This window comes from Hibiscus syriacus, unplaced genomic scaffold (genome assembly GCF_006381635.1).
Source record: "Hibiscus syriacus cultivar Baekdansim isolate YM2019G1 unplaced genomic scaffold, ASM638163v2 tig00111057_pilon, whole genome shotgun sequence".
In the NCBI taxonomy this organism is placed as follows: domain Eukaryota; kingdom Viridiplantae; phylum Streptophyta; class Magnoliopsida; order Malvales; family Malvaceae; genus Hibiscus; species Hibiscus syriacus.
In genome coordinates, this window is record NW_024062965.1 from 270,922 (window position 1) to 280,869 (window position 9,948).

A 9,948-nucleotide genomic window follows, 5' to 3' on the forward strand; every position below is an offset into this window, starting at 1 on the left:
TTGATGTTAGACGTAGGATCTTTATTGCTATTTGTAGATTGACAAGTTCAGTAGATACTGTCGACTGACAATAGATCTAGCTTTGATAGATCACGTGGGTTTATCAGAGATCATATCATACATCTTTGCGTCTTAGAGCTTTAAGAAAATTCTTCTGTAGTTAAAACTTTGGAAGAATATATATACATATTGTTTTTATAGTTTGAACATTATGACGATGTCTATGTTGTGTAACTTATGCTTTCTTTTGTTTTCTCTTATGTATTAATAAAAGACATTGACTTAGAAAATAGTAAATAATAATAATAAAAAGACAGACGTGTTTTTTCTTTTATAAAGTTTAAATACCTCATTTCATATGATGAAAAAACAAACAAGGGTTGGTTCAAGTAATAAATAATTTAATATTGTTTACGCAATGTTTCAAATTTATATCCTTATGTATGTAGAAAATCTCTGTTGGGAGACCCACCCATCAAAACCAGGTATGCGACGCGAGCTGATCCAGATTATAAAGGAGAAGTTTTGAAATCAATTCACCCACCAAAATCAGGTGTGCTACGCAGGCTGATCCGAATTAATCAATGAGAATATTTGAAATCGAGAGAATAACCAAAAAAATAAAAAGAAAATAAATTGTGCAAACTTGTCAATTTTGGTTGTCGCTATACCTAGATATGATCGAGGGGAGTGAATATTTCTTTTTATATTTTTATTAATAATTTTTTTTTATTTTCTAAAATTTTAAAACTTGTCATCTTTTAAAATTTTAAATGGTCATCCATCAACCTAAAATTATGTGTCGTCTTTGATGACCCATAAAAAAAGAAAAAAACCTCCGGAACTATAGTTTATATCATATTCCCATCTGTATTGTTATATTCCCCTATAAAACATCTGGAACTATAGTTTGTATCATATTTTGTTTGTAATAATATCTTACATATCATGTCACAGTCCATCTACCCCACCTACCTAATACAACTTTTATTATATATATATATTGTTTTTATAGTTTGAACATTATGACGATGTTTTTTTGTGTAACTGATGCTTTCTTTTGTTTTCTCTTATGAATTAATACAAGAGACATTGACTTAGAAAATAGTAACTAATAATAATAAGAAGACTTGAGGGTGGGTTTTTTCTTTTATAAAGTTTAAATACCTCATTTCATATCATGAAAAAAAAAACTAACAAGGTTGATTCAAGAGGTAAACATCTTGATATAGTTTCAGTCTTTGTATATGTAGAAAATTTATGTTGGGAGACTCCCCACTAAAACTAGGAATGCGACGCGACCGATCCGGATTAGTCAATGAAAAACTTTGGAATCGAGAGGATAACCAAAAAAATAAAAGAAAATAAATGGTACAAACTTGTCAATTTTAGTTGCCGCTATACCTAGAGATGGCCGAGGGGAACGAATATTTCTTTTTACATTTTTATTAATAATTTTTTTTGGAAAATTTTAAACTTCAACATCTTCTAAACTTTTAAATGTTCACATTGATCCTCTATAAAATACTTTAGAACGTAAACAATCATTTGAATTCATTGTTGGTTTCATTTTAGCTTATTGTTCATCATATAAAATAAAATAGAAAAAAACTTGAGTGTCATGGCTTGGTCTGCTGTGTCCTCTGCAGTTAATACAATTGGCAATCTATTGGCTCAAGAAGCAATCTACCTATGGGGCGTGAAGGAACAAGTTGATCGTCTACAAACGGAGCTCAAATGGATGCAAAGCTCCTTAATCGAGGCCGATGCAAAACAGTCCAAGGACAGGAGGATACGCCTTTGGGTTGCCGAAATCAGGGAGCTTGCCTATGTGCCGAAGATGTCATCGTGGACTTCGCTCTCAGGATCGGGTCCAGGAGGAGAGGCGGTCTTTCAAATTGTATCAAAAGATCCGCCTGCATCTTGAAAGAGGGAAGGATGCTTCACAAAGCGAGATCAGAGATAGAGAAGATATTTACAAGAATCACTGACTTGGTCCGACGATTGCAGGCATATGGCATAAAGGAATTAAGGGAGGAAGAAGGGCCGAGTACTTCAGCCAAAAGACGTGAATCGAGGCGGCCTTATCCTCATGTCATCGATGATAAGATCATCGGATTAGACACCGATGTAGAGAATTTGGTCCCGGTTATCGTCGACGACGACGAAAGTGCATCCAGGGTTGTTTCCATATGTGGAATGGGTGGTCTGGGGAAGACCACTCTTGCCAAAAAGATATACCATCAGAGCCAAGTTAAAGGTCATTTTGATCATTTGGTTTGGGTTTTTGTTTCTGAGCACTGCCAGAAAAGAAGAGTTTGGCTAGACATTTTGTCTGGTCTGAACATTCCCTTTGAAGTTGAATGGAAAACCAGAGAAGAAGAGATATCAGAGAAGTTGTTTAAGTTCCTGAAGGAGAAGAAATGTTTAATGGTACTTGATGACATTTGGAGCAATGAAGCATGGGATAGCATAAAGCCTGCGTTTCCAGAAAAGGAGACAAGAAGCAAGATACTGATCACGTCTCGGAATAGAGAGGTAGTTTCACATGCAGATAGCAGAGGTTACTTGCATGACTTGCAATGCCTAAACAAGGAGCAAAGTTGGGAATTGTTTCAAAAGATTGCATTTGCTCAACCTTCTATCGGTAACTTGTTTATTCAACTTATTTTCTTTTAACTATTCTACACTACTTGAATAGCACATGAACCTCTGGCACATTAGATTAAAGTTTTATTTTTTAATTAAATTATTTAGGAGAGTAGTTTAAAAGTATTGACTAGTTGCTATTTAGGGAATACTATTTATAGATAAATTTTATTACATTCGACGAGCATGGCTTAGCACCACAAATAATGAGCACCATTAATTTAATTTATAAAAAAATAAAATTCTAAATGACTCAATGTATAATTATAAATTAGTTAAAAATTTAAAAATAAAAAAATTTAAAATAAAATATTAATTAAATTATTTTCCATAATCTTTTTTTTGGGTAAATTATATCAATGACCACCTAACTATTGTCCCTTTTCATTTTGACCACCATTTTTGAAATTTTTTCATTCAGGTCATCTAACTATTTAAATGCATTCAGTCAAGCCACTTGTCGTTAACATTTAACGGAAGTGTTGACATTGTAGTTAACAAAATTGGTATAATTATATATTTGATCCTCAATATTTATAAATTCGATCAATTTGGTCATAATTTTAATTCAATTTAAAAATTTAATCTCCAATTAGGTGGTGACACGTGTCACTACCAGATTGGAGGATATTTTATTAACTGTAATTATTTAATTTACTTTTTTGTGTCCAATCAACTGGTGACACATGTTATCACCTTATTTGATAACCAAAACACAGTAAAATATAATATGCTCATGTCTTACAACATATTATATTTACCTTGTATTATAACGAAAAAAAATGAATCAAACCTTAATTTTTTTGGGGGAATATATAAGCACCAAAATTATTTAAACAAATTTAGTTAGTGATTTATAAATATATACATTTTAAAATATAATTAATATAATATTTAAAATAATAATAAATTTAATATTTTAAAATAAAATTCAATATGTATAAATATAAATTTTGATATTTTTAAAATGAATTTAAAATTTAAAAATCAATTTCACCAAATTCAGATTCTAAACTATATTTATTTTTATATAATTAAAGAATAATTTTAATTTTTAAAACATAATTAATAATCTTTATATATATAATTTCTTTATATTTGATCATTAATTAAAATTAAATTTATTAACTACATTGAAAACGTTTATTTAATGATTATATATACAGAATAAATATAGTTTAAAATCTAAACAACTAAATTTTATTTTTTATTTAAAAAAAACTCAATTTAATGATTATATATATAATATTGTAAATTTTAATCAAATATTGGGTTTGAATCCCTTTACAAGTATGCTAATTTTTCTCTGTCATTAATTATGCCAACTTATATATAAAATTTTGTAAACAATTACCGAGTGAGGGCTTAGCCTAGTGGTTCAGGCATACATTGGTGTTTTACAAGTCATTGGTTTGATCCCCTTAGAAGTAGATTATATTACATGTATTTTTCTTATCAAATAAGGAGAAGACAATAAATTAAATAATTAAAATTAATAAAATATTATCCAATCTGGTAGTGTTACGTGTCACCACCTAATTGGATATTAAATTTATTAAATTGAATTAAAATTATGAAAGAATTGATAGAATTTATAAAAATTGAGTATCAAATCTGTAATTGTACCAATTTTATTAACTTTCACGTAAGCACTTCTGTTAAATGTTAACGGCAAGTGGCATGATTGAATACATTTAAATAGTTGGATGACCTGATAGACAAAATTTCAAAAATGGTGATCAAAATAAAAAGGGCAATAGTTAGGAGGTTAGTAGTATAATTTACCCAAAAAAATTATGAAAAATAATATAATTAATATTTTATTTTAAATAATTTACCTTTAGATTTTTAACTAATTTATAATTATACTTTGAGTCTTTTAGAATTTTAATTTTTTATAAATTAGATTAATAATGTTCATCGTTAGAGGTGCTCGGCGATGCTCATCAAGCATGGTAGACTCATTCGTATTCATATAAGTATATTTCTTGTCATTTTAAGTATTTAATTTTTTTAAAAAATAATTATTTATAGTTTTCTCTGTTATCATATAAAAGGTTATGACCATTGAAAACAGTTGTCAATCACCCAAAATATGACACGTGGTGCCTTTATAAATTTTTATTTTAACAAATATAATTTTTTTAAAAATCGAATTTCTCTAAAATGTAAAAAAGACCTAAAATCACAAATCCTAATGTATTAATGCTACCATCGTCTACCATTGTCACAAACCACGTACCCACTCCTCATCGAATCTCCACTACAGTTCATTCCACTTGTCATTGCCCTAATCCCCTAAATCCTTAAATCTCCACAAACTATAATTACTTAAATTTCCAATACCCAAATCACAAATCCCTAATCCCTTTCTCCTCTAACAACTCATTTCCCCTTACTGTCGTTGGTGCCAAATTTTCGAAGGAAGGAGAAGGGCAATTGAAGGGAGAAAAGATTAAGGTATTTGGGATCTAAAGATTTAGGATTTATGAAGATTTAAGGATTCAAGGTATTGAGGCAATGTCAAGAGGATGGCCGAAAATGAGAGTTTGATGATGGTTCGATAGGCGACTAACAATAATAACGGCAACAAGGACTGTCGACGATGGAGTTAATACTTTGGGATTAGAGATTTTAGGGGGTTTTTTAGATTTTAGAGAAAATTTAGTTTTTTTTAATTTTTAAGTTTTAAATAAAAATTCAAAAAAGTATAAACACAACACATCATGTTTTGAGTAGTTAACGAAAGTTTTTAATGGTTATGAAGAAATTGATCTTAAAATTGTAACGAAACAAACGTTAGACACTTATTTTGACAAAAAAAACCTTTAGACATCTAAAGCGAAAAAATATATAATTTGGGCACTTATTATTCGATTAAGCCTTTAGGAAATGATATATATTTTTAGTTTTATTTTAATATTTCAAAAATAATGTAATTATATTTTATATAATAAATAATTTTATTTATTGTATTAGATAATTATAATAAGGGTAAAATACACCATTCCTCACTGAACTCTATTCTCTTTCCTATTTTATTCATTGTACTTTCAATTTTCTAATTTACTCACTAAACTTTCGAATTACTCCTGTTTTAATCACTCTGGATTTTTTTATTATTTAGTTTAAAATAATTGAAAATATAAAATAAAAATAGAAGATGGTTGGACGCCAATGTCGGCCATCATCGACTGCCGTAGTTGGTGGTCGTTCGGTCCCAAATTTCATTGGTCTTGTTCGTCTCGACCCCCTGAGCCCGAATATGGTGGTTGTTTCACCAAAACATGTCATAAAACCCATGAATATTGACTGAAATGTTTTGACTTCCTCATTTTTTATCTCCAATTCATGAACTTCAGAGCAAGTTTCGACAAAATGGAGGTCGGATTCGGACTCAGGGTGTCGAGACGAACAAGACCCATGAAAGTTGTGATCGAACTACCACCATCTACGACAGACCTTCTATTTTTATTTTTATTTCTATTTTTATTTTATAATAAATAAAAATAAAAATGTCACGTCATACAAAAAATAATAAAATAATTTAGAGTGATCAAAACATGAGCACTTCCAAATTTCAGTGAGCAAATTCGAAAAATTGAAAGAACAGTGAGTAAAATAGGAGAGAGAGTATAGTTATAGTGTAATTTACCCTTATAATAAATAATATATTATCAAATAACATAAAATATTTATTAGTATTTTTTATTTTAAAATAGGAGAGAGTATAGTTCTAGTGTAAAATTGATTAATACAAGTGCAAATAATTTTTTAGTATTTTTTTTATTTTAAAATTTTCAGGCAGTAAAAATGAAGGGAAAATGAAAGCGCTAGGCGAAAAAATGGTTGAATGTTGTGCAGGGTTGCCATTAGCCATTGTTGTGCTGGGAGGAATTTTGGTGACAAGATTCAGTAAATGAATGGGAAAAGGTGGCTGAAAATGTGATACCCTACTTGAAGAGAGGCAAAGGCCATGGAGTGGAATAAGTGCTGGCATTAAGCTATGATGATTTGCCATACTACTTAAGGCCATGCTTTTTGTACTTGAGCAATTTCCCGGAAGATTTTGAGATACAAGTCTATAGACTGATTCAACTATGGGTTGCTGAAGGTATCGTTTTATCAAAGGAAGAAGATGGAAAAGAAGGGAGCATAACAGAAGATTTGGCAGAACGTTACTTACTCGAGCTTGTAGAAAGGTGCATGGTCCAAGTACGAGAAAGTGATGTCGCAACCTTAAAGATCAAAACAGTTCAAATGCACGATCTCATGAGAAATCTTTGCTTGTCAAAAGCAACACAAGAAAATTTTCTCTGCGCTGTTGATCAGTCAAATGCATGTTCCATTTCCACAGCACGAAGGATCCATAGAGTTTCTGCAACCGATGTTTTGTGGATACAGCGCATTAAAAGTCCAAATCTTCGGTTGCTTGTGTTGTTCGGTGAGTATTCTTCGAGTTTCGAGTTTTATAAACAGATGAAGGTATTTAGAAAACCGGTGAACCGGAAAATGCTTGATTACTTGGAAAAACAGGAAGACGGAACTGAAAATGGATGTCTCTATATTTCAATTGCAATATTCTTGTTTCTCTTTGTGGTGCGTCCTGAACTAAATGAACTTTTCACATACATGTTCAACAATTTCAAATTGCTGAGAGTCTTTACCTATGAAGGGAAAGATGCTTCTTACTTGGGAGGATGCAAGTTATCAAGTGATATAGGTAATCTCGTCCATTTAAGATTTTTGAGTCTAAGGGGTATTCTCTACTTTTGTTTACCGTCATCTCTGGGCAACTTGAGGTGCTTGAAAACCTTGGATTTAAGAACTGAATTAATTCTTGTACCTAACGTGATATGGAGGATGGAGCAACTAAGACATCTATATCTCCCTTAGGAATTTAAAGTTATAAGAAAGTTGAAGTTGGGTACTTTGAGAAACCTCCAAACACTCGTGAACTTCAACACTAAGAATTGTTACCTAAAGGATCTCAGCAACATGACAAATCTTAGAGAGCTGGAGATTCGTGGGGCGTTCGAGATCGAAGATTTTAATGCGGATGACCTGCACAAGAATGCACCCATCATCCAGAGTAAATATCTTCATTCCTTGTCCATTTTCAATGATGAAGGAAGGATAGATCCAAGACATTTGAATCACCTCCTTTCCAGCTGTGTTTGTATCTGTAAGTTGAGTTTAGATGTGGAGGTAAGTGAGTTACTACAGTACGACTACTTGTCTTTAGAACTCGCTTACATAAAGTTAAGAATGTGCAAGATTGGGGAAGATCCAATGGCAATACTAGAGAAGCTGCCTAACTTGAGGGTTTTGGAATTGCATGAGGAAGCTTTCACCGGAAAGGAGATGTTTTGCTCTGCACAATGTTTTCCTAAACTCGAGTCCCTAAGCCTTATCCATCTCGATCATTTGGTGGAGTGGAAGATTGAGGAAGGAGCCATGTCGTGTCTTCGACAATTGCGGATTGGATGGTGCAAAGGACTGATGATGCTTCCGGATGGGCTGAGGTTCGTTACAACCCTCCGAAAACTGATGATGCTTCCGGATGGACTGGTGATTTCATAGACTTGCTTATATATAGAAATGCTGAATCCTTTTATATTAATTCAGAACTATACATTTTGCATGTTTAGATCCAAATTAAACATGATTCATAGCCGCTGCAACTTTTTTCCTAAATCTCTGACGTTTTCGTTCCATTTGCTTAGATTTTCTCCTTCCGTTTTATATATTATATGTATTAATAATCAAATGAAGTTTCATTGGTATCTTCAATATGACTTGACATTTTTTTTCTTGTACAGGGAAAGAAGGCAATTGTATTGTGGATTGGAGATGTAAAATAGTGTTGTTATTTGTGTAAGCTGGTGTTATATAGTATGATAATTGTAGCATGTTGCATATGATTTTAGTATGTAATTGGTTTGATCTTTGTCATATATGTGATTGCAGAATATTCTCAATCTAGTTTCGAGTACAGACTTGTGTTTTATAATCCCGTTTTGAGTATCGATATATTGCACTCTTTTTCTTTCAAATAGGACTAGACAAGTTTTTTAACTAGGCATGTACTTTTACTCCATTTCATAAATATAAGTTCTCTCTCATTTCAATATATATATATATTCTCAATCTAGTCTTATGCTACTTGAACAGTTTTTGCTCAGCAAACTAATGCATGATAAATTGTCGAAAGAGTAGAGTTTGAACCCTCTTTCCACAAGGATAGAGAGTTGGGGTAAGAGTTGTTTAAAAAACAAAGATTAGACCAGTGACGGATTCAAAAAAAATTTGAGAATGGGTGCACACATATATATATTAACTACATAAAATATATATTATAGACACTAATAAAATTTTAAGGTCAACACAATTAATAAAATAACTAATTATCCGAAGAAAATTTGGATTTTAAAATGGACACTTATTACCTTAAACTCTTAGTGGATCCAGTATTGGATCGGATTAGATAAACGTAAATAAAAATAAATAGAGAAAAATATATGAAAAAAATAAAATAAAACAATGGACACACATACTATAGATGGCTCCAAATGGCGAGATCTTAACCAACTCTTCATTGTTTGTGGTTGTTTAACGATGAATAATATCAATTTTCGAGCTTTTTTTCTTTAACGCTCGCTTTTCGTTTTTTCTTTTCTCTTCTCTTTCAACTTTTTTCTTGGTATATTGTAAAAATATGTTGAGAGAAAGAGAAAAATAAAGGGAAGAAAAGACATGAGAGAAGCTATAAGCATTCATGTAGGACAAGCTGGGATTCAAGTTGGGAGCTTTATTAACTTGAACATGGGATTCACCCTTGTCGTAACCGGTTTTCGTCTGGGCAAGAATGTTTCTTGGCGGAAAAGTAAGGTGAATAAATAAATGGTTTTTATTGAAATATTTTGGAGTCGCTATCGAACATTTTGGGTTAGGTAGGTCGAATACCTAAAAATTATCTTTTAAAAGAGTTTTTAAGAAAAACTATTTAAAAGATAAATCAGTCTGCGTATAACCAAAGATTCATTCTTTTTAGTAATAAAAAGGGATTCGTGATCGGTTGCGTTTGGGGAATGATTAGCACACCGTAACGCCCAAAATTGGTACTCGTTGATTATAAATTGTATCTATTAGTAGAAATTTATGAAATTGAATATAAATTTAATTTATGATTCTATTATTCCAGATTCAATCGCATAATTTTATTTAATAGAAAATTCTAAGAATTCAATATTAAAATAATTTGATATAACCAAAACTAAAATAAATATATTTTTAGGT

The 9,948-nt window shown here is 31.1% G+C and overlaps 1 pseudogene; it reads left to right on the top strand.

The window, feature by feature from the left end:
• Positions 1 to 1,618: 1,618 nt before the first annotated feature.
• LOC120151426 lies at positions 1,619 to 8,513 on the top strand (annotated as a pseudogene).
• The last annotated feature ends 1,435 nt before the right edge of the window (positions 8,514 to 9,948 follow it).